We start from the raw sequence: 24369 nt of genomic DNA on the forward strand, positions 1-24369 counted from the left end.
GGTGATATCTTGAAGAAAGAAGGTGTTAAGGAGGAGACGAAAAAAGAGCGGGAGATGGACCCAGACACTGGGATGAAGAGGTATACAGAGAAAGGGGGAAAAGGAAATGGATAGAGAAAGGAAAGAGGATGACTTAATTTATAAGGTGTAGTTTCCGACTTTATGCTGAAGCACTGCTTGTTCTTTTACCTAAACATGTTTTGGGCACCTCTGTGACATCATCAGTGGGTTTTATTTATTCAAAACTGTAAATAGTAAACATATTTTAGATTGTAACTGATCTAACAAAGTGAGACATAAATGAAGTTTTTGTTCGTTTTGCTTCTTGCCATCTGCATGGCGTCTTGCACTGGTAGATTGTCATCTGCAAACCAAACGATGTAAATGTCAATTTCATCGGCGAGTTAACACATCCCTTGATTTTCAAACGACGTGATTTTGTTGTGGCAAAATGTTTTGCTTATATTTTTTAGTACTCGTGTTTTGCTGTGACTGATCCTTCTTCTTTTGCTTTCTGAGGGCACTGCACACACCTATTAAGGTACTTCCTGTAATTTCGTTTTTTGTAAACGCCTTTTCACTTGGCAAAACGTGGTGAGCACTATATTGTTGTTTTTCCTAAGCCCGTCGGCGTTTATTTGTTCCCGAGAGATTCTGGCGCCGAATTTGAATTTTGTTTACGAAAGTACACAACGTACAATGACATTTGTGTGCAGTGCCCTCAGAACGCAACTAAATGTGAGTAACAACAAATATATAAGCGTAACATTTTGCGACAAAAGCATGACGTTTAGAAATCGAGAGATGTGTTAACTTTCAGATGAAACTCACATTTACATCGTTTGGTTTGCAATGACAAGCTATCAGTGCAGAACACAGTACAGATGGTCCTCCAAAACCATATAATGTAAAATCATGGTAGAAGCAAAACGAAGAAAAACTTTCTTAAGGCTTCACTTTGTTGGATCTGTTACAATTTAAAATATGTTCGATTTACAATTTTCAATAAATAAACCCCACTGATAATGCCACGGAGATGCCGAAACATGTTTGGATAAAAAAGAAAAAAACAGTGTTTTTGAATAAAGGTAGAACCTGTCACTGAAAACACGGAAAGAAGGACAAGAGCTGCAGATCGAATAGACGAAGGATGATTTAGTTTTATCCATTGCTGTCAGTGTTTCAAAAATGGTTCAAATGGCTCTGAGCACTATGCGACTTAACTTCTGAGGTCATCAGTAGCCTAGAACTTAGAACTAATTAAACCTAACTAACCTAAGGACATCGCAAACATCCATGCCCGAGGCAGGATTCGAACCTGCGACCGTAGCGGTCGCTCGGTTCCAGACTGTAGTGCCTAGAACCGCATGGCCACTCCGGCCGGCGTCAGTGATTCCTAAGTGGCTGTATTACTTTTGTAAAATAAAGTACAACCGCCTACAGTCACAGTCGTGATTTTATTTCAATGCACGATGCATTTCGAGCTCTGGGGACTCATCTTCAGATGTTCTGAACGGTCTACATCGGGTTTATTTTATCAAGATTTTGACTGTAGGCTGTTGTTCTTTTAATTAAGGAGTGATGATGAGATAGGCAAGAGAGAAGAAGGTAGGGGCGTAGGAGAAGATGGGCAGTCAAAGTGGAGAGTAGGAGATGGACAGAGAGAGGGAGGATGAGGCGCTGGACAAAGGAGAAAGATTTACTGACAGGACTGGAATACATGCCCGAGCAACGCCGCGTACCAGCTACTTGTCAAATTTTACTGACGGTGTAGAGACTGCCTAAAGTCGTACGCGGTTTGGAGGCTGCAGAGGAGGAGACAAAGCGGCCGGCAGAGCGGCTGGCGGCGACACGGCGGGTCACGGCTGCGCGTATAGGTCAGCCCGCTTACAAGGCGAGGCTGCACCTGCGGCCATTGAGCGCCCGGCCCCGCCGCAGCCGCGCTGGCGCAGGTGTTCTCCAGACTCCGTGGCGCCGGCTGACATTCCAGCGCGGCCCACGCCGCTACCTGGCTGCTCCCTGGCCGCACACACCTGCAGACGCGGCCGCGACACGGCGCCGCCCGCTCTCACGCTCCGGCTCCTCCCCACCCCTCCCCCTTTACCTCGCCTTCGCCACCACAAGCACACACGATACTCCACCCGCACCACATCACAAAGGTCCTACAACGAGCCCTCTTACTCCACAATACCACATTTTTACGTTGTCCCTTTTCGCGCGGCAGCTTTCCCGGGGTTGTTGGAGTCTGCTGTGCCAACAAGTATCTGTCAATTAACGTTTTTCATTATGACCGTGGCGCTCTTTCGTGAGTGAAACAAACCTGTCACACTCATATTCATCAATAATATGTGGATGGTATTTGAGGGCTGCGACTATATTGTCAGATTTTTATGAAGTAATGTACACTGGTGTCCAAAATTAAAGCAACAAACCGAAAGTTTGGAAGGTGGCGTTTATTTTGTCACAAAACAGTATAATCATGTAGTTTTAAAGCAGAAACACCATAAATAATACAGAACGTAAACAACTGCAACATACATAACGGTAGACAAAAATATTCTTAGTTTTTTTCCAACTTAATGTATTTGTACACACGTTCCGACAACTGGTTAATGCGCTTAGTACGGGTGCTACCATCTCTGGCAGTAATACAGGCCTGACAAACGACGAAGCATGCTGTGACTGATGTAATCAATCTGATGTTGAGGCACTAGCGCCCATTCTTCCTCTTACGCTGCTCGCAGGTCTTGGAGAGTGCTTGGTGGATGCTGACGTAACCCGTGTCCCTAGTGCGTCCCAGACGTGCTGTATGGGATTCAAAACGGGAGAGCGAGAAGGCCACGCCATGCGTGCAATATCTTCCGTTTCCAAGAAAACATCTACCACGCGTGTTGTATGAGGTCGAGCATTATCGCCCATCTATAAGAAAACGGGGCCCACATCAGCTCGCAATGAGGTCCTAAGATCTGGTCACGATATCTGGCAGCAATTAAACCTTGCCGATTTATCCATACACTTTCGTGAAGAGGTGTTCGAGTGGTCAACATAATCCATACCCACACCATTAGGGATAGTCCTCGATATCAGTCTCTTTCCACAATGGTTGCGTTCCGAAATCGTGTTCCACGTTCTCTCCAGGTGCGAGTCCATCGAGAATCACTATTCAGACTAAATCGGGAGTCATCTGTGAGAAAAACATTGGCCCACTATTCGACAGGCCAGGGGCATGTTGACGACTCCTCTCTAAACGCCCCCTTCTGTGAAGACGTGTCAGAAGCATACATACTGCAGGTCTCCGACACTGAAGCCCACACTGCCGAAGCCTTCTGTACACAGACTGCCTCGATACAACACGTCCACTGCACGCTGCGAGTTCAGATGCCAGTTGCCGTGCAGTATTAGGGCGGTTCCGTCGTGTCCTTACGCCCAAATAACGGTTCTCTCTTTCTGATATTATATGCGGAAACAAAGCTTTCACCATTTGCGTTTTCTTGGTTGAGTGCTGAATGCTAAACGAATTAAGCCACAGTGAAATTTCTCTGAAGACGACTTGTGAGGTGTTGCACGAAAGGAAAGCGGAGCAGAAAGAAGCCAAATGCAGTGCAAGTAAAGCAGGTTCCTAAGAGCCGAAGAAACGCGAATGGTGAGAGTGAAACGAATCCAACGAGGAGCAGAGGCGGAAGACTGTAACAGCGTTGGGTGGGACATCCAGCGAGGAGAAAGTATAGGAGATTACGAATAGACCTCCGCAGCTCGTGGTCTAGGAGCTAACGTTGCTGCCTCTGGATCACGGGGTCCCGGGTTCGACTGCCAGCCGGGTTGGGGATTTTCTCTGCCCGGTGACTGGGTGTTTGTGTTTTCTTCATCGTTTCATCGTCATCATCATTCGTGATAGTGGCTAGACTGGACTGCGAAACAAAAATTGGACTGTGTAAAAATTGGGAAGTTGTACAGGCGCTGATGACCGCGCAGTTGAGCGCCCCCCAAACCAAACATCACCACTACGAATGGACAGAGAAGTGGAATGGTGAGTGGTACATTATTGTTGTTGTTGCGGTCTTCAGGCCGAAGACTGGTTTAATGCAACTCTCCACACTACTCTACTCTGTGCAAGCCTCTTCACCTCTGCATAACACGAACGACATACCGAAGCAGGTCGGCGGAGAGATCGCTCTCTACGCCGATGACACTGCCATCTACAGGAGTAGCCGCAACCTTGACTTCATACGACGAAAGCTGCAAGCCCACCTCGACTCCATAACGCAGTGGTGTAATTTATGGAAAATTAAAATCAATCCGAGTAAAACCCAGGCCATATACTTCACAACCAGGCTAAAACTCCCAGACCAACAACTAACAATTGGTGGTCGGGACCGGCCTGGCGAAATTGTATCACCTACCTCGGGATGGAGATCGACAACCGCTCACATGGAGACAACACATCAAGAAAGCGGCAAACAAGGGATGCGCGCTCCTGTCCCAACTATACCCTCTTCTGAAGGGTGAAGGACTCACCTTGAAATGCAAAATGCTTCTCTGGCGCCAACTCATGCTTCCGGTCATCTTGTATGGGTCGGAAGTGTGGTCAATGGCGTCAGACACCTCACTTTCAAGACTACAACGGCTACAAAATAAAACCTTCCGGGTAATCACAGGTGCTGACAGATACGTCCGCAACACACAAATCAGAGATTTCTTAGAACACCCCACCATCTATTCCCTCATAAAGGAAAAATCTGCCAAACTTTATGAGAGGACACAAACATCGCCCCATCACCTCATTCGAAATTTAAGCTGCGAACATCCAGACCTTCAACATAAGAGACCTAAACTAACCCTTACGCGCCACTTTAGGGACATTTAAAGCACACAAACACACACACAAAACAAACATATACTCAAAAACACGCACACAAACCAAACCACCATCTTCATGAACCCCCTAGCGCATTCCTAGAAGTCAGACGGGCACAGCCCAGTGGTACTTCAGTACAAGAGTGCAAACAGAAGGCCTGTCCTCTGCATAGCTAGTGCAACCTACATCTATTTGAACCTGCTTACTGTTTTGTGTCTAGCTCTCACAGTTTTTACCCCCACACTTCCCTCCACTACCAAACTGAGAATTCCTTGATGCCTCAGCGTGTGCCCTGTCAACCACTCTGTTCTTTTAATCAAATTGTGACATAAATTTCTGTTTTCCCCAGTTTTATTCAGTTCTTGACAATGAAAAACTTGCAGCAGCGTCGTGTATGCGTAGATCTGGAAACCGTTAATGCACGGAGAATTCTTGAGAGAACCCTTCATCAACAGTGAATATCGAATGGCTGATGAGGTTGATGGTGGCGATGATGATATGTGTGCTTTGAACCATGCACTGTACCATCGATGCTGTGGCTTGCGCGCCTCAGTGATACAGATAGCCATACAGTAGGTCCAACCACAACGGAGGGGTATCTTTTGAAAGGACAGACAAACGTGTGGTTCCTGAAGAGGGGCAGCAGCCTTTTCAGTAGTTGCAAGGGCAACAGTTTGGGTAATTGACTGAACTGGCTTTTTTACATCAACCAGAACAGCATCCCCAAGCTGGTACTGCGAACGGCTGAAAGCAAGGAGAAACCACAGCCGTAATTTTCCCCGAGGGCATGCAGCTTTACGGTATCGTTAAATGATGATGGCGTCCTCTTGTATAAAATATTCCGGAGGTAAAATAGTCCCCCGTTCGGATCCCCGGACGGGGACTACTCACCATCAACAGAACACGCTCTGCTAGCGGTATACTACGCCTTCCACATCGCTGGCAACGGGTTCTACACAACGCTGGTGACTACTTAGAAAAGACAGTAATAGGTGCAAATATGTAACTCTTTTGTATATGTTGTGAATAGTGGTAACTATTTAAGTTCCAACCCTCGTAGGTCTTCTGCCACAGTAGTTAAGTTTATATGCCAACTAGCTTCTCAAATGAGGAACAGATTGAAGAAGTATCTGACAAGATAAAAGAAATTATTCGGCTTGATAAGGGAGGCGAAAATTTGATTGTAATGTGGCACTGAAATTCGATTGTAGAAAAAGGAAGAGGGGGAAAATTGTAGGTGAATATGGATTGGGGGAAAGGAATGAAAGAGGGAGCAAGATGGCAGAACTTTGCACAGAGCATAATTTAATCATCGCTAACAGTTGATTCAAGAATCATGAAAGAAGGTACATGGAAACACCTGAAGGTTAAGGAATGATTATATAATGGTTAGACAGAGATTTTGGGAGTAGATTTTAAACAATAAAACATTACACGAGAAGATGTGGACTCTGACCACAATTTGTTGTTTACGAACTGTAGATTACAACTGAAGACATTTCAAAAAGGTAGGAAAATAAGGAGGTGGGATGTGGAAAACTGATAGAACCAGAAATTGTTGATGGTTTCAAAGGGAGCATTAGGCAACAGATGACTAGTACAGGGGAAGGGAATACAGTGCAGAACGAATGGGTAGCTTTAATAGATGAAATAGTTAAGGCAGCAGAGGATCAAATAGGTAAAAATACAAGGCCTAGTAAAAGCTTTGGATAACACAGGAGATATTGAATCTACCTGATGAAAGGAGAAAATACAAAAATGCAGCAAATGAAGCAAACTAAAAGGAACACAAACGTCTAAAAAATGAGACTAACAGGTAGTGCAAAATGCCAAAGCAGGAAAGGCTAATGAAAGGATTTGGAAGTATATTTCACTAGGAGAAAGATAGATACCGCCTACAGGAAAATTAAAGAAGCCTCTGGAGAAAAGGAGAAGCAGCTACATGAATATTAAGAGGTCACATGCTAGTCCTAAGCAAAGAGAGAAAGCTGAAAGGTGGAAGGAGTATATAGAGGATCTGCACAAGGGAGATATATTTGAGGGCAATATTATCGAAATGGAAGAGGACTTAGACGATGATGAGACGGGAGATATGATACTGGGAGAAGAATTTGATAGAGCATTGAAAGACCTAAGTCGAAACAAGGCCCCGGAAATAGACGATGTCCCGTCAGAACTACTGACAGCGTTGCAAGAGCTAGCCAAGACAAAAGTCTTCCATCTGGTGTGCAAGATATATGACACAGGCGAAATACCCTCAGACTTCAAGAAGAATGTCATAACTCCATTTCTAAAGAAAGCATTTGCTCACGGGTGTGAATATTACCGAACTACGGTTTTCTATGTCGGGGCAGCTGTGCGGTCTGGGGCGTCTTTTCACGGTTCACGCGACTGCCCCCGTCGGAGGTTCGAGTCTTCCCTCGGGCACGGGTGTGTGTGTTGTCCATAGCGCAAGTTAGTTTAAGTTAGATTAAGTAGTGCGTAATCCTAGAGACCACTGACCTCAGCAGTTTGGTCCCATAGCCCTTACCACAAATTTCCAATTTTTTTCCAAAATACTAACACGAACTACTTACAGAAGAATGGAAAAACAGGTAGATGGCGACCTGGGGGAAGATCAGTTTGGACTCCAGAGAAATGCAGGAACACGCGAGGCAATACTGACCCTACGACTTCTCTTAGAAGACAGGTTAAGGAAAAGCAGACCTACATTTATAGCATTTGTGGATTTAGAAAAAGCTTTAGACAATGTTGACCGGAATACTCTCTTTGAAATTCTGAAGGTAGCAAGGTTCAAATACAGGAAATGAAAAAAAGCTAGACCGCAGTTATGAGTCGAGGGGCATGAAAGGAAAGCAGTTGTTGAGAAAAGTGAATCGGGGTTGTAGCCTGTCGCCGATGTTGTTCAATCTGTACAGTGAGCAAGCAGTGAAGGAAACCACAGAAAATTTGGAGAAGGAGTTAAACTTCATGGAGAAGAAATAAAAACTTTGACGTTTGCCGATTAAATTGTAATTCTGTCAGAGACTGCAAAGGACTTGGAACAGCAATTGAACGGAATGGACATGGTGTTGAAAGGAGGACATAAGACGAACGTCAATAAGACGAGTTTTTTTTATTTGGGCAGCAAAATAACTGCTGATGGCCGAAGAAGAGAAGATATGAAATATAGATTGGTAACCGCAAGAAAAGCGTTTCTGGAGATGAGAACTTTGTTAACATCGAATATACATTTCAGTATTAGGAAGACCTTTCTGAAAGTATTTCTCTTGAGTGTAGCCACGTATGGAAACGTAACATGGACAATAAAAGATTTAGATGATGAGAGAATAGAAGCTTTTGAAATATGGTGCTACAGACGCGTAAGTACTGTATACTTAGGGCAAGAACATACGGGAATTATTAAAATTAACACCTGTACACAAAAATGAATTGATCGTATGGCATTGTTGGACGGCAGGCCCCATGCGGGGGAGTTCGGCGACTCGCGACGCCACTTCGGCGACTTGCGGGTGAATGATGATGAAAAACACGCTACACCCAGTCCCCTACCGGGACTCGAACCCGGGCCCCCGGCGTGGTAGGCGGTAAAGCTACCGCTAAGCTACGGAGGCGGATATCTGTACGCCTTAATGTAATGAATGTAAACCCAGCAGATAACAAGCACAAACTTAAAGTATCATAAAAAATCTCTCTTACAAAATCTAATTAACTTTTAAAAGCAATCGTAGGCTTAATAGTCCAAGAACGTAGAACTAATTAGAATAAGAAGTAATCAATAAATGAATAGTAATAGTGTGTTTTTAGTACGGTGTTTTTGGCTTTTGTATATTTTACTCCCCCGAATGAAAATGGAGGATGTCGTCTTCAACTTTATAGTAGCCGCAATACGGAGAACGTATTAACTTTAATAGGAGTTTTCTTTCAGTAGGTAGCCATGTGGCTTCCTCTTAACGCATGAATGGCAACCGTCTCTTTCCGCTTAAGACCAGAGTTACGAAAGCATGAAGTATGAGTTATGTGCCGTTGAATGGCCCAGTACCAAGTTCCTTTGAGGTTAATGTGCTCATTACAGAACGTTGACCATCCTTCTTTTTACTTAACTGCAAGCTGTCGGTAGTATTAACAGTGCATAAGGTATATTGTCGGCGGTGCAAGTTCTTGCGCGTATTTGGCAAGCTAGACAGTGCGTTCCCTGCCCATAATGCCAATGTATCGGCTGGAAACAGATTTATAGGGATTTTTCACTTTCGTAAGGTTTCTTAGGGCGCCCTGTGAAAGACAGCATGCAGTTTTCCACGAACCTTCTCTGGCAACGCACAACGGAGAACTCGATCCGATACGTATCTGGACTCTCGACTTGTGGTTATGTTGCATAATGTTAAAGTAAGGCCTGTAAGATACAGAGTAACTCAGTTGTTACCACTGACGTTTCTAAGAATAGGGAGAAGAGTTTCCCCGAATGCGGTTTCCGCAGAGATGCCTGGTATTTCCGAATCAGCTGGAAACACGTTGTGCCATGCTTCCGAAAAGCATATACCGAATAATGAACAGAGTTGGAATATCCATTGTTACCACCATGTTTCCTGGTAGAATATGAAACTGATAGCTGCTCCAGAATCATCATTTTCTTATAAACTCAATTTTATATCCTCTTCCTCTCACGTACCGAGCGAAAGTAACCGTTAATATGCCTCTGTATGCGACCTAAATTCTCCTGTCTTAGTCTCACGATGCTGTGTGAGATATACGATGGTATCAGCGGTCTGTCTTCTTCGAATACAGGCTCACGAAATTTACCCAATTGGCCTCCGCGAGCCGGCCGCTGGTGGCCGAGCGGTTCTGGCGCTACAGTCTGGAACCGCGTGACCGCTACGGTCGCAGGTTCGAATCCTGCCTCGGGCATGGATGTGTGTGTTGTCCTTAGGTTAGTTAGGTTTAAGTAGTTCTAAGTTCTAGGGGACTTATGACCTCAGCAGTTGAGTCCCATAGTGCTCAGAGCCATTTGAACCATTTGGTCTCCGCGAGAACTAAGTGGTCTTCTTGCAAGGTTGCCATTCATCTTCCCCGTATTATACAAATGTATTACGCTCCTGAAATCCGTCCCATGTGTATAGTCATGCTTACTTCATAAAAATTTCAGACGTTGGAATAATATTCTAAAATCGGTCTCGCGCCAGCGTCTTGGATGTGCTTTCCTCAATGGATCACTGCACCTTTCCAGAATCCTCCAAATAAATGTAAGATCATATCGCGTCAACGTTTTACCCCCAAACGCTTATACGATGTATGACGCCCTCGAGCCGTTCATCGCGGATGATGGTGAGTTCTTTCGCTTTGTTATTGGCATTATCTTGCAGTTATTCGTATTTAAACAGAGCTGCCTTTTATCACGCCAAGTGAGAGCTTCTTCTGATTTCCTTTACGGAGAACTTCTTTTTTGAAACTTAGTGTTTAATATCTTCTGTAGACAATAGCATCGTCAGCGAACAATCTTATAGCAGTCTTGATCCTATGTGATAAATCGTTTGTGCATTGAGAACATTAGCGGACCTATTAGGCCTCCCTATGCCGCTCCCGATTTTCCTTTCATTTGTGCTGAATATCCGCCGTCTGGTATTATCTACTGGGTGCTGTTACTCAGACATTCATCAGGGCAGTCAGACACCTGCCAAGCAAGATCCTTCATACGATCCTGTCTTGGTTAGTAGCCCATGATGAAAGACCCTATCGAAGACGGAATCTATACATATGCATGTGTCATTTGCAACACATCTTGTAGAATCAGCAGGGACAGCTTTCCCACTCCTTTCTTTCTTTGAAGTATGTATTGACTGATATGTACGGAAATACTTCAAAACTGTTTCACACCATTGATCTTGATGTCTAATTCCAAAGTTGTTGGGAAAATGACAATCGAAGAAAACATTTATATGCTACAAAGGCTAGAAACGGTGACGGAAAAGCTAGTTCAGAAAATGGACAACTTTGGTAACTGTGTCAAAACAAGTGTAATCACCGAAAATTAATAGACAGAAGGTTAATGTAATCTGTAGAAACTCTTCGTGGAAGGATGTGAAGCAATAAATATTTTAAACATCAAAGTGGGCAACATTCACTTCACACATTCGGATTTCTAAGAGTACTTCGAAATTTTTCATCACAAAATGCAAATTTTCCCCAGATGTCACTGTAAAGAGGGTCACAATTGTTACACGTAACGCCTTACGCACTGAGTAAAGCTTCATCGGGCATGCTTGGGAAGTAAACAATTTTTGTGATTGTGTATTGTTCGGAGATATGAAACCACGAACTCTCCGTTTCCGTGAAACCGACAAGGACTCGTTTCAGTTTGTTTTCTTCCTCATCACCGCTCTGTGCAGTTTGGTGCGTTTTATTTACTCTTGGTGGCGCACCAAGGGTCGGTGTGCCTACAAGCCTGGATGTGGTTTTTAGGTTGTTTTCCCCATCCCACTAGAATATCGGACTGGTACACAAGTCCGTTCTCAGTTACACGTTTCGTATATATTTAGAAAAGTTTCGCCCACCTTCGCATGAATAACGCTACAGGAGCACATCTGGGGTACATACATGCCATTCCGGGACGTTTCGTCCGAGGGCTGGCGTATCTTCCTGTCCAGAAAGCGCCGCGCGCGTTAACATGCATGGCTATCTGGGCAGATATACGTTTAGAATATGACAACTGATAACTGGGGAAAATACTACGAGACAGCGGAAGAAGAAAAATCCGGAGACGGGGAGGAAGACTACGTAGAATTGGCGCAGATTACTGCAGTGGGTGAATACTTCCGTAAGTGGACACTTCAACCAAATGCTTCCAAAACAGAGGTTAGTTGCTTCCATCTCAACAACAAACTCGCTGGAAGGAACTCAACATTCGATTTGAAAACACCATTCTCAGGCATAATAAAACTCCGAAGTACTTGGGCATGGCGCTGGACAGAAATCTTTTAAAGAGCACCTATCAAAGACTGCCGAAAAATTAAAGACAAGAAACAACATTATTCAAAAGCTCTTTGGTACTGCCTGGGGAGCAGCGGCCTCCACTCTCCGCACCTCTGCTTTAGCAATTGTATTCTCGGCTGCCGAATACTGTGCTCCGATTTGGCTAAACAGCCCACATGTAAAACACGTGGATGTCCAGTTGCATAGCACTCTAAGGATGATTTCTGGAGTAATTAAACCCACTCCAACGCAATGGCTCCCAATATTAAGCCACATCCCGCCGCCATACCTGCGACGTAGTGACGCCCCTGTACGTGAATACAAAAACATCGTGGGAAATCGAAGCCTGCCAATCTACCAAAACATTGAGGCTGCAAACACTAATAGGCTTCGATCTAGGAATCCACCAACAAGAACAGCGAGGAACTGTGTACAAGAAGGTTTCAGTGTCATAAAAGCATGGTCTGAAAAATGGAACGCATGGCAAAATCATAACGTGCCTTGCATCACACAAAAGCCACCTGGTTTTGACCTACCACGCAAAACGTGGTCCACTCTAAATAGGATTCGAACTCGTCATGGCAGATGTGCTTACTCCCTGTATAAGTGGGGTAAAATACCATCCCTCAGTGTGACTGCGGAGAAAATCAGACCATCTGTCACATTGTTGAAGAGTGTTCCAGAAGAGCCTATAATGGGAGCCCCGACGACTTCCTGCTCGCAACTCCAGAGTCGATAGTATTAATAGACCTGATATTTGTTTATAATCCGTAAACTTTGTTATATTAGTAATGTTTGTTTGCAATTATTAACGTTTGTTATGTTAGTGATTTGTCTGTTTCTTTCTTATGTGTCTGTATTGCCATACGATAAATAAATAAACTGTAGTGGTCGCCAGGACATCGATACAATGCCTTACACACTCCAGGTGTACAGGGAAGAAAGCCCATTGTTGGGAGGAGGAATGTCAAGGAGAGGATGCAGAAAATAAAGAAGCACTAAGAGCATACAAGAAGTTAGTAAGGTGAGAAACCTTCTTCTACGTAGATAGTGTCAGGCACGAATGAAAAGGACACTAACAGAAAAGAAAAGATGCAGGTGGGCGGAATACAATAGTAAGTTAGGTCATCAAATCCAGGTAGCGACAACGTGAAAATAGTTCGAAAGTATCGTAATGTTATGGATGCGCAGCTCTCTACACTGTTGAAAGAAATATTGTCCAGGCTAGCCCCGCGACGGCAGGGAGCGTTATTGACACCTATAGCGTCGAAAAGATTACCACCAAACAGTGCAACGTTTCAGACTAACTGGAAACAACGGTCAGACAGTCCAGAAGTACAGCCCCAGTGCTGGATAACACCTGATATCCTATGGTCAAGCTCTTGTCCTCAAGGGGCAAACGGATGCCGTTAAGCCGTCGGTACACGGACCGTGCATCCGAACGTTGAGCGTGCCGAGTTTCTGACGTCATAGCGCGGAATAGCACGTTCGGGAATCTTTCTGAACGTGCAGAGCAATATCTGGCATGTCATGCTCTTAATATTATTATACAAATTTGGCCGTTAAAGACCGTGAAAACAGTTATTTCTTGCGCTTCTGGGAAGTCTTCTTTCTCTCAGTCCACACTTCTTTCATTCTTGCGCTGAAGGCGGCTTTTCTCTCTTCAGACCATTGCCGGTCCCAAGCCCGGATCCTCATCTTACAAGTGGTGAGGGAGGAGGAGGGGGAGGAGTAACAACCTCGTAAAAAAACCTGGGTCCATCTGGCTCCGGATGGTAGCACCCTGTGAGGGCCCCTGCCTAGGGTTACGGGTGAAAACCGGTCAACGGTCTCATAGGCGGATGAGGAATTTTTAACTCACAACGGCTGAGAGAGCGGAGGAACCAAAAATCTATATCTGCAAGCGTCTGTACCCAGATTGGGCGGCTTGTGGGCAGCGTCTGTTCCTCATGTTAGAGGCGGCTGTTTCAAGAAAACCTTCTAACGCTAACAACGTTAGTCGTATTCCTGGTAGGTTACGCAAGTAATCTCCCCAACTTTGAAGAATTTCAACAGTTACAATCTTAACGCATGATGGTTTGATTTCAAAAAAGCTTATGACTCAATCGATAGGGACATACTCATCAAAACACTTCGAGAATATGAAATAGATGAAACAACAATCACCATAATCAAAGAAACATTAACAAATACAACATCAAAAGTAAAATTCCAAGGAGAAATTTCACGGCATTTCGAGGTAAAAACCGGCGTCAGACAAGGAGATGCGCTGTCCCCGGTACTCTTCAACTGTGTTCTGGATAAAGTCATAGCAGAATGGAAAAAACTCACGCAAAAACATGGAGTTGAGAAAGTCCAAATTGGAGGGAAGTGCTACAAAGCCATTGAAACCAACTGTTTTGCCTTCGCTGACGATCTCGCCTGTTTAGCTTACACACAAAAAGACACAATAAAACAAATAGAATTACTTAAATAAACTGCTGAAAAAGCAGGCTTGCAAATTTCATTTGAAAACACAGAAATCATTACAAATATCAAAAATCCACCAAAGAAAATAACTACGAAATACGGGAAAATACAGGTATCTAAACATTTTAAATATCTTGGTGAACTAATTCAGCCTGTGGCAAAAGGTCATCCAGCCTGCAGGGCTAGAATACAAAAACTAGAGACAGCAACTCACTACTGCAGACAAATGTATTCAAAAAAATGTATATCCAAAAACATTAAACTCAGACACTACCAGACTGTCATTAGACCGCAGATACTATATGCATCAGAAACACTGGCAAATTTTACATACGCAGAACAGATAGAAAATCGTGAAAGAAGAATTGTGAGGACAATTCTTGGACACAGGAAAATAACAGATGATCAAGGCAAGTCTGTATACAGACTAAAAAGCAACAAAGAAGTGTATACGAAGTGCAGCAAAATTACAGACGAAATTAGAAAAAGAAGATGCTCCTTTTATGCTCACATCATGAGGATGAACCCGAATAGGCTTACAAAACAAATATTTTCGTACATCGCAAATCTAAAAAATAAAAATTTATGGTTTATCAACACAGAAAGAGATCTAAAAGAAATGGACATAGATCAGGAAATAATATTTAACAGAAACCTTTTTAGAAAAAAACTGTCATGCTCTTATATATATATATATATATATATATATATATATATATATTTGTCGTTTCTGAGCACCAGCAAATTGAGGATCACTGGAACACCCGTTGTTAACTGTGTGATTTGTTCCAATAAAATAATGAGAAACATCATATTCGTGGCAAAAGAATTATTGTAACTCTCGTATTATGAGAGTAGGCTATTTGAAGGCTGCGACACACTGAAGATCCACCCAAAACCCATTGTTATTGGTACAATTTGTTATAATTATTTTGAAATTAGTAACATATCTACGATTAAGGTTTTCAGCAACAGGTAGCACAGCATACATGTAAAGGAAGTGTTGATGGTACAGCGTAACGCGCAGCGTCACTGACCTGTATTGCGTTGTTTGTGGGGGCGGTTGTTCGCGTCTTCACACATCCAAATCTTTTTCCATAACATTCGCGTTTTATTAGGTTCTGGTACTATATTATTAGTTAATATAAGTATGTACTATAATATTTGATGTTATGTAAATATAGGTTCACCTTTTTTTTGTGGGGTCACTTTGTTCGATTGACTTGATCTACTGGACAGCTTGCGCTACTTGTATAAAGATATTTTGCTCCTTTTTCTTTTACGCTTTGTAATTCACATGTGGCAAAGATTCTGCTGCTGGGCAGGAACAGTGATCAAGTAAGACTGACCTTGGGGTTTTACTGAAATGTAAGAATGACGAAATAACGTTTATCTTATGCGGAGAAGTATTCCAAATTTGTACCGCACTATTTGTAATGGCACTTTTATAAGCCTGTGTCCTTGAGTGATTGGACATGGTATTTTCCTTTTCGTGGACGATGGAGGAAATGTGCGTTTTAATGGAGCTAACGTGGGAATTTTACGCGCGCCCGTTGAGTTAACAGTGTGATTTAGGAACTAGAAACATCCCTCAACTGCCGCTGGAGAGCGTTGGGATCGCATATACCACGTTGGGGCCCACGTACCGTATGCACAGGTCACATCGTTCCTAAGCGTTCAGCAGCACGTTGAACTTGGCACGCTCGACGGTAACGTTCGACAGCACTGTCCGTGTGACGACGGCTTTAAACTAGACTTGGCCACTGTTTCTATGTTTCGATACAGTGTATCGATGCGTGGAACTGTTTCAGTATTTCGGAACGGCTACGGTTCACTACTTCGAAACAGCGGTGTTTCATTCCGACCCTGTCTCGGATAACCGGACCAGATACGATCTCGAGCCAGACACAGAAACTGTATCGTTGTTTCAAAATAAGGCTGTTTCAGTCCACCTGTGCTTGGAACGGACTGATTGTATCGAAACAGTGATGTTTCATTCCGCTCTGTGTCGGACGAGATTCGGGCTCGGCACAGGTACTGAAACACATTTAACATACCACTTCATGAAACACTTTCAAGAGTGTAGAAATCTTTTTAGCAAGCAATACCATGAAGCTTAAGATACCCGAAAATAAAGCTTCGTTTCTAGCTGACTGTCATATTCCGAAATGGCGTAACATCTGCTTTATAAACACTAACCAAAGAATAAAACAACCCATACTATTCACATTCAAAATAATAAATATGTGAAAATCATTCAGTTAAATTACAATTTTTGATAACATACGCTTCTCTGTTCATATTAAGAAACGTAACATTTTGAATAAAAAAAAGGCGTAGAGTGACAGTTATTAGACATATACATAAATTTGTTGTAGCTATAATTGCAAGCAATCTGACATATCATTGATAGTGTAATGGTGTACGGGAAGGATTAGGAAGCATGGTGAATTTATAGTAACGGTTCGAAACACCTTGAAAGACAAATTTTTTTTCTGTCATATTTTGTTATTTATTCACATTATTTGGCGTTATTTGTGAGTCTATAGTCACTGTGGCTATGATCCCCAATGATTCCCTTTGTGTGCATGGAAATTAGGAGGATGGGTATATTACCCATACTAACGGAATGTGGGAATCCCAGTAGCATATCCGTTGTTTCTGCAGTTTGTTCCCACCTCCAGTTCCGTTAGTGGTGGCTCTTCTGTCTTCAGCTATGGCTGTCCTCAGTCAATTGAAAAGTATGAAAGTCACACGACACGAAAGCAGCGCATTTGTTGCAGGAAATACGAAACTGCCAAGACACCTAAGTGGTAGTTTCATACTTTCTGCGATATGATTAGCGCTCTCGCACCTCGTTTGTGGACATACTTATACAGTAGACAGTCAAGATGATAAAATGTGTAGGTTTATTAGATTACAAAACACAAACTGTTTCACTGTTTCGAAACAGCGTATCGAAATATTACATTGTACTATTTCATTTGTTTCGAAACAGTTACGTGTTTCAGTTTGCCCATCTCTACTTTAAACATTTGAAACAAAGTGTGGAAGAAACGAGGCTTTCTTTCCAGAGTAGGGCCGGCAAGGGGTGTGGAGGTGTCGTGCAGGCGGTCCGAGTCAAGCCGGAGAACAAAACACGCCGTTGTTTGGGGTGGGCGTCTGCGACACAAAGCCGCTGGCCGGCCGGGCGCCCAGGCGGGCCACCGGCAGCGCGTCGCCGCGGCACAAAGCGGCCGCCGGCGCCCATTGTTATACACTACCTGCCAGCCGTTCCCAGGAACCGCAGGCGCCGCTCCACACAAAAAGGGCCGCGTTTTTGTCAGCGCGCTGGTGCTGGCATTCCACAGGTGCGGCGCCGACGGCAGTCGGACCGCCAGCTCTGCGCCGCCACGCACGCCCGCCTTCACTGCCGGCACCGCGGAACCACTAATTGACGCGACAGCACCTCCACGGCACCGCAAGCCGAGTTGCGTGGCCACGCTGGTTGCACTCAGTTCACCAGGAATCTGGAATGCCTATCTGCTGTTGTTGTGATCTTCAGTCAGAAGTCTGCTTCCGTACAGACCATGACGCGATTGTGATTACGAAAGCACCAAGGAGGATCAAACAAGTAGAAAAATATGTATTTAAAATAAACTAGATAAAAGGTTGTAGCACCATTCGTCAGCGAGACACTAGTAATCTTCTGTGCAGGACAGGAGCACGCCGAGGAGCTACGGCCCCAGTAGAACAGTTCATATTGCGAAAGACCCTCCATAGTATACTGTACAGTCACCCCACACCCCAGCAGGTCTTCCTGCGTTTGGCTACACTTTGACGCATTAAGACTCCTCTGCATACAAGAGCGTCATCTGCGGAAAGCCCCAAGTTAACTTCACGCTAGTCTATCGTTTGCGAGCTGTTTCATGTCGGCGTAACTACTGGACTCTACACCCAAAAAAATTTTCAAATGTGTGCGAAATCTTATGGGACATAACTGCTAAGGTCACCAGTCCCTAGCCTTACACACTACTTAACCTACATTATCCTAAGGACAAACACACACACCCATGCCCGAGGGAGGACTCGAACCTCCGCCGGGACCAGCCGCACAGTCCATGACTGCAGCGCCTTAGACGGTTCAAAACGGCTCTGAGCACTATGGGACTTAACTTCTGAGGTCATTAGTCCCCTAGAACTTAGAACTACTTAAGCCTAACTAACCTAAGAACATCACACACATTCATGCCCGAGGCAGGATTCGAACCTGCGACCGTAGCGGTAGCGCGGTTCCAGACTGAAGCGCCTAGAACCGCTCGGCCACTCCGGCCGGCGCCTTACGGCTCGGGAACCTACATCCATCTGAATCTACTTACTCTGCTGAAGCCTTGATCTTCTTTTACAATTTCTCCCACATTTCTCTCTTTTACAAATCTGATTGATTAGCCCTGCCGGCCGCGGTGGCCGTGCTGTTCCAGGCGCTTCAGTCCGGAACCGCGAGACTGCACTGCAGGTTCGAATCCTGCCTCGGGCATGGATGTGTGTGATGTCCTTGGGTTAGTTAGGTTTAAATAGTTCTAAGTTCTAGGGGACTGATAACCTCAGATGTAAAGTCCCATAGTGCCTACAGCAATTTTTTTTTTTTTTTACCTTTTCTGCCCACGTCTCGTTCCTAATCCATTACATGTGGAAACGTTTCTATAGACTTATTTTTTTCTTGCATTCACAGCGCCAGGTAAGCACCTGGTGGCCCAAATTGGAACTCATTTTTTCAAGCGTAAATCGGTTCCGCATTAACTCATTAGCACCTCATCGAACTGCAGTCTGGTTTTATAAAGCTTACCAGATTTGTGAGTACAAAAGCAACTCAACACATAGCTCTTAATGGAATAAAATCGAAAGATGTAAAGCTAATTTCAGACGTACCCCAAGGAAGTGTTATAGGTCCGTTACTGTTTATAATATAGAGACGTGTCAAAAAGAATGAACTGATTTAAAAACTTCATGTTTATTGACGGAACCATACACTAATGGGCAAAATTGAAGGACGAGCGTAACTTTCCTTTGATTTTTCACTTCAAGTAACATAGCTCGATGGAACTTGGACCATACGCAGAAAAAAATCTACAAGTATGCTCTGCAAATCACACTTAAATGCCTGGCAGAGAGTTCATCGAACCACCTTCAGTATAATACACTATTATTCCAATCTCGAACAGCGCACAGGGAAACCAAACACCTATATCTTTCCGGGAAAGCTCTGATTTCCCTTATTTTATTATGATGATCGTTTCTCCCTGTGTAGCTCGGCGTCAACAAAATATTTTCACGTTCGTATGGGAAAGATGTTGATTGAAATTTAATAAGATTCCGCCGCAACGAAAAACATCTTTGTTTTAATGATGTCCACCCCTAATCCTGTATCAAGTCAGTGACACTCTCTCCCCTATTTCGGGATAATACAAAATGTGCTGTTCTTCTTCGAACTTTCTCGATGTACTCCGTACTCCAAAAGGGGACTGACAAGGGCAGTGTAGGCAGTCACTTTAGTAGAATTGTTACATTTTGTAGTGTTCTGCCAATAAAACGTAGTCTTTGGTTTGCCTTCCCCACAACATTTTCTATGTCTTCTTTCCAATTTTAGTTATTCATAACTGTAATTTCTAGGTGTTTACCTGAATTTACGGCCTTCAGATTTGACTGGTTTAACGTGTAACAGAAGTTCAACGGGTTACTTTTAGCACTCATGTGGATGACCTCACACTTTTCATTATTTAAGAACAATTTCCATTTTTGCACCATACAGGTATCTTTTCTAAATCGTTTTGGAGTTTTTTATAATCTTCTGATGACTTTAATACATGATAAGCGACAGCATCGTCCGCAAACAACCTAGGACGGTTGCGTAATTTCCGTTCGTCTCATTGCGTATTTCTTCCAGTTACCTTTTGTACTAAAATATAGCAGTTCTTTCTATGGATGGTCAAGCTATGTGACTAGTCAGTGACACGTCATTGGAAAATTAGTTTTGTCCTGAAGTTTTGCTCGTTAGTGCATGTTTCTATCAACAAATATGAAGTTTTTAAATCGGGTCGTTCTCTTTTATACGGTCTGTATAAAGGTTATTTCAAAATAAATTGCCGGCCGAAGTGGCCGTGCGGTTAAAGGCGCTGCAGTCTGAAACCGCGAGACCGCTACGGTCGCAGGTTCGAATCCTGCCTCGGGCATGGATGTTTGTGATGTCCTTAGGTTAGTTAGGTTTAACTAGTTCTAAGTTCTAGGGGACTAATGACCTCAGCAGTTGAGTCCCATAGTGCTCAGAGCCATTTGAACCATTTCAAAATAAATTCACGGGTTTTAAGGCTTTCTAGCATTTATTGCATTTAACGTACCATCATAAAAATATATCAAAAGAAAGAGCAACAAAAACAGTTTTGTTTGTACACCTCTACGCAAAGAGAAGAATTTCGAACGACAAAGAGTGACTGAAGAACGTGTTGAACGAATGACAGTCTTTCACGCGTAGTCCCAAGAAATCATTCCGGAAGGATAGTCGTGAAAGCAATTCCAGTTGTTACCACGCTCTGAAGCCTGCAGATTACCGTTTTCGTGCCAACTTGGCGAACGAAATGTTGCTGCGTGAGGATGAAGATTTTCTGGATCCTGTCGTCTTCTGTGATGAGTCGACATATCACCTAAGTGGAAGTGTGAAAACACATAATGTGCGGATCTGGAGGTCAGCAAATGCCCGCGAAATGGGCCTACAGCTGCAACGAGACTCTAGTAAACTGAATGATTTTTTTTTTGTACTATATATATCCTGGTGGAAAGTTTATGGGTCTTTCTTTTTCGGTAAAGCAACTGTAACTGGTGTTTGTTATCTTGATGTGTTATAACTATAGATCTTGCCTCAACTAGAAGAAGCTGAAGCAAAGAACTTTATTTGGCAGTAAGATGGCGTGCCGCCTCACTGGCATGACTCAGTACGCGAATGGTTAAACCACATTACAATGTGGATTGGTCGCAAGATGCCGTATGACAGACCTTGTTTTGTGCAACCTTCACGCTCACACACGATATGACGCCAAGCGGATTTTACCTTTGTGGGTTCATAAAGAATCTCGTGTATGTGCCCCCGCTACCAGCTGATCTACCCGACTTCAGAAACAGCATGGTTGCAACAATTACTGCAGACACAGTGATCAAGCAACCATTTATGTACTCAGTGTGTGACGAATGGTACTCACATTGAATACGTGTAAGAAAAACTGAGTTGCTCTTCCATTTGATGTATTATTCAAAATTGTAACTTGAATTTAGTAAATGCTACAAGGGTTGAAATTCGTATATTGATTTTGAAACCCCCTGTATTGTAAACGGTAACGGTCCTATCAACCTTGCGTACTCCTGAAATTACTGTGGGTATCGTCGTTCCGTCGTCCCAACTACAAGCAAACGCGTGGTTTTTCTTTTTTTTTCTTTTTTTTCTTTTTTTTCACTAGACACGTTTCGTCTTATTGAGGTAAAGCGTCATCAGTGGTCCGAAATTAAAAAGATTCCAATTCCATTTGTTTTTAAGATCGAAAAACAGTTCATTAACCGTTTGTTGGTTTTTACTTACGGTGATTTGCGCTTGGTCTCTCGCCTACATCTGGAAATGCTGGCACGCCTTTGGTGCTTTCTTTATTAGACAATGATACTTGCAGCCTATTTTTTATTGCTTTACTTGTGGTCGTAACTCCGGAACAAAAATACGCTCGGGAATTGTAAAGCAACTACGGACAATATAGCTACACAAATGAAGAATCCTTGAAATTACCGTTATTTCTGTCGCTTTTATTGCGTTAAATGCGACCAGTTCAGTTCTGTCTGGAAGAAAGAACTGAACTCAGTCTCAAATGTGGTCCGATACTTATAAACTTGTATTTTTTTTTCCGGCTAACGACAGTGCGGAACTGTATCAAGTGGCTTCCTGGAGTTAAGAAATGTGACATCAACCTTGGCGCCGATGTCTGCTCACAAGGACAGCACACGGCAACCGGATTTTTGCAATTTTTATGTGTATGGAAGGGAAGTTCATAACTGAAATATCAGTTATACAAAGCAGCTTCAGGCAACTCTCCAAAATTCTGGAGAAAATCGACTCGACATTTTTCTGGGCGCTTTTTATACCCTAAAGTAAGAGTGCTTTTTCGACAGGCAACATGGCGCTGTGGTGGAGCTATAGCTCACCTTGTGTGGCGTGCTGGGTTCTATTCCCAGGTAGGGAAAATGTTAAACAAGGACGCTTGCTCTACGTGCATTTCCGTGAAGAGTAAAAGACATGAAGATAAAGAAAACTTGTGATCTTTTTAATTGAAACAAACTCTGTTAACCATCTTTCGTAGAAAACTAAATTTTCGTGAGTGATATGTAATTAGGAATGAGAAGACATGCATTTTTCATGAAAATGATACACACATCAAAGTAAGTATTGCATCACCCCGGTTCCCAGAACTCCTGAAGATACACGTTGGCTGTGAATATTGTATCACAGACACAGTCCGTTTGACTGTTCAGAGATGTCACTAAACCCTCCCGGAGACGTAAACAACCATGCATGAGCAACGTCTATTAGACGGAGGGGGTCCGACAGCCGATCAGTTCCACCACGAAGGAGGTACACGGCTCGTGTTGTCTGTAGTTCAACCATGCCTAGACGGTCAATACTGCTGTTTGATCGCTTTCGCATTGTCACTTTGTGCCAGGAAGGGCGCTCAACAAGGGAAGTGTCTAGGCGTCTCAGAGTGAACCAAAGCGATGTTGTTTGGACATGGGCCCGCATCTCGTGGTCGTGCGGTAGCGTTCTCGCTTCCCACGCCCGGGTTCCCGGGTTCGATTCCCGGCGGGGTCAGGGATTTTCTCTGCCTCGTGATGGCTGGGTGTTGTGTGATGTCCTTAGGTTAGTTAGGTTTAAGTAGTTCTAAGTTCTAGGGGACTGATGACCGTAGATGTTAAGTCCCATAGTGCTCAGAGCCATTTGAACCATTTGAACCATTTGGACATGGAGGAGATACAGAGAGACAGGAACTGTCGATGACATGCCTCGCTCAGGGCGCCCAAGGGCTACTACTGTAGTGGATGACCGCTACCTACGGATTATGGCTCGGAGGAACCCTGACAGCAACGCCAACATGTTGAATAATGATTTTCGTCTAGCCACAGGACGTCGTGTTACGACTCTAACTGTGAGCAGTAGGCTGCATGATGCACAACTTCACTCTCGACGTCCATGGCGATGTCCATCTTTGCAACCACAACACCATGCAGCGCGATACAGATGGACCCCACAACATGCCGAATGGACCGCTCAGGATTGCCATCACGCTCTCTTCACCGATGAGTGTTGCATGTGCCTTCAACCACACAAACGTCGGAGACGTGCTTGGAGGCAACCCGGTCAGGCTGAACGCCTTAGGCAGTGTGTTCAGCGAGTGCAGCAAGGTGGAAGTTGCCTGATGTTTTGGGGTGGCATGGTGGTCATGGAAGACGCGGTAACGGTTGTGCGATACGTGAATGCCATCCCTCGAGCGATAGTGCAACCATATCGGCAGTTTATTAGCGAGACATTCGTCTTCACGGACGAGAAACCGAGCGAGGTGGCGCAGTGGTTAGCGCACTGGACTCGCATTCGGGAGGACGACGGTTCAATGCCGTCTCCAGCCATCCTGATTTAGGTTTGCCGTGATTTCCCTAAATCTATTCAGGCAAATGCCGGGATGGTTCCTTTGAAAGGGCACGGCCGATTTCCTTCCCAATCCTTCCCTAACCCGAGCATGAGCTCCGTCTCTAATGACCTCGTTGTCGACGGGACGTTAAACACTAACCACCACCACCACCACGGACGAGAATTCGTGCCCACATCGTTCACATCCTGTGAATGACTTCCTTCAGGATAACGACATCGCATGTTCTCCAGACGTGAACCTTATCGAACATGCCTGGGATAGATTGAAAAGGGCTGTTTATGGACGACGTGACCCACCAACCACTCTGAGGGATCTACGCTGAATCGCCGTTGAGGAGTGGGTCAAATGGTTCAAATGGCTCTGAGCACT

Source organism: Schistocerca nitens, chromosome 4 (assembly GCF_023898315.1).
Source record: "Schistocerca nitens isolate TAMUIC-IGC-003100 chromosome 4, iqSchNite1.1, whole genome shotgun sequence".
NCBI classification, from domain to species: domain Eukaryota; kingdom Metazoa; phylum Arthropoda; class Insecta; order Orthoptera; family Acrididae; genus Schistocerca; species Schistocerca nitens.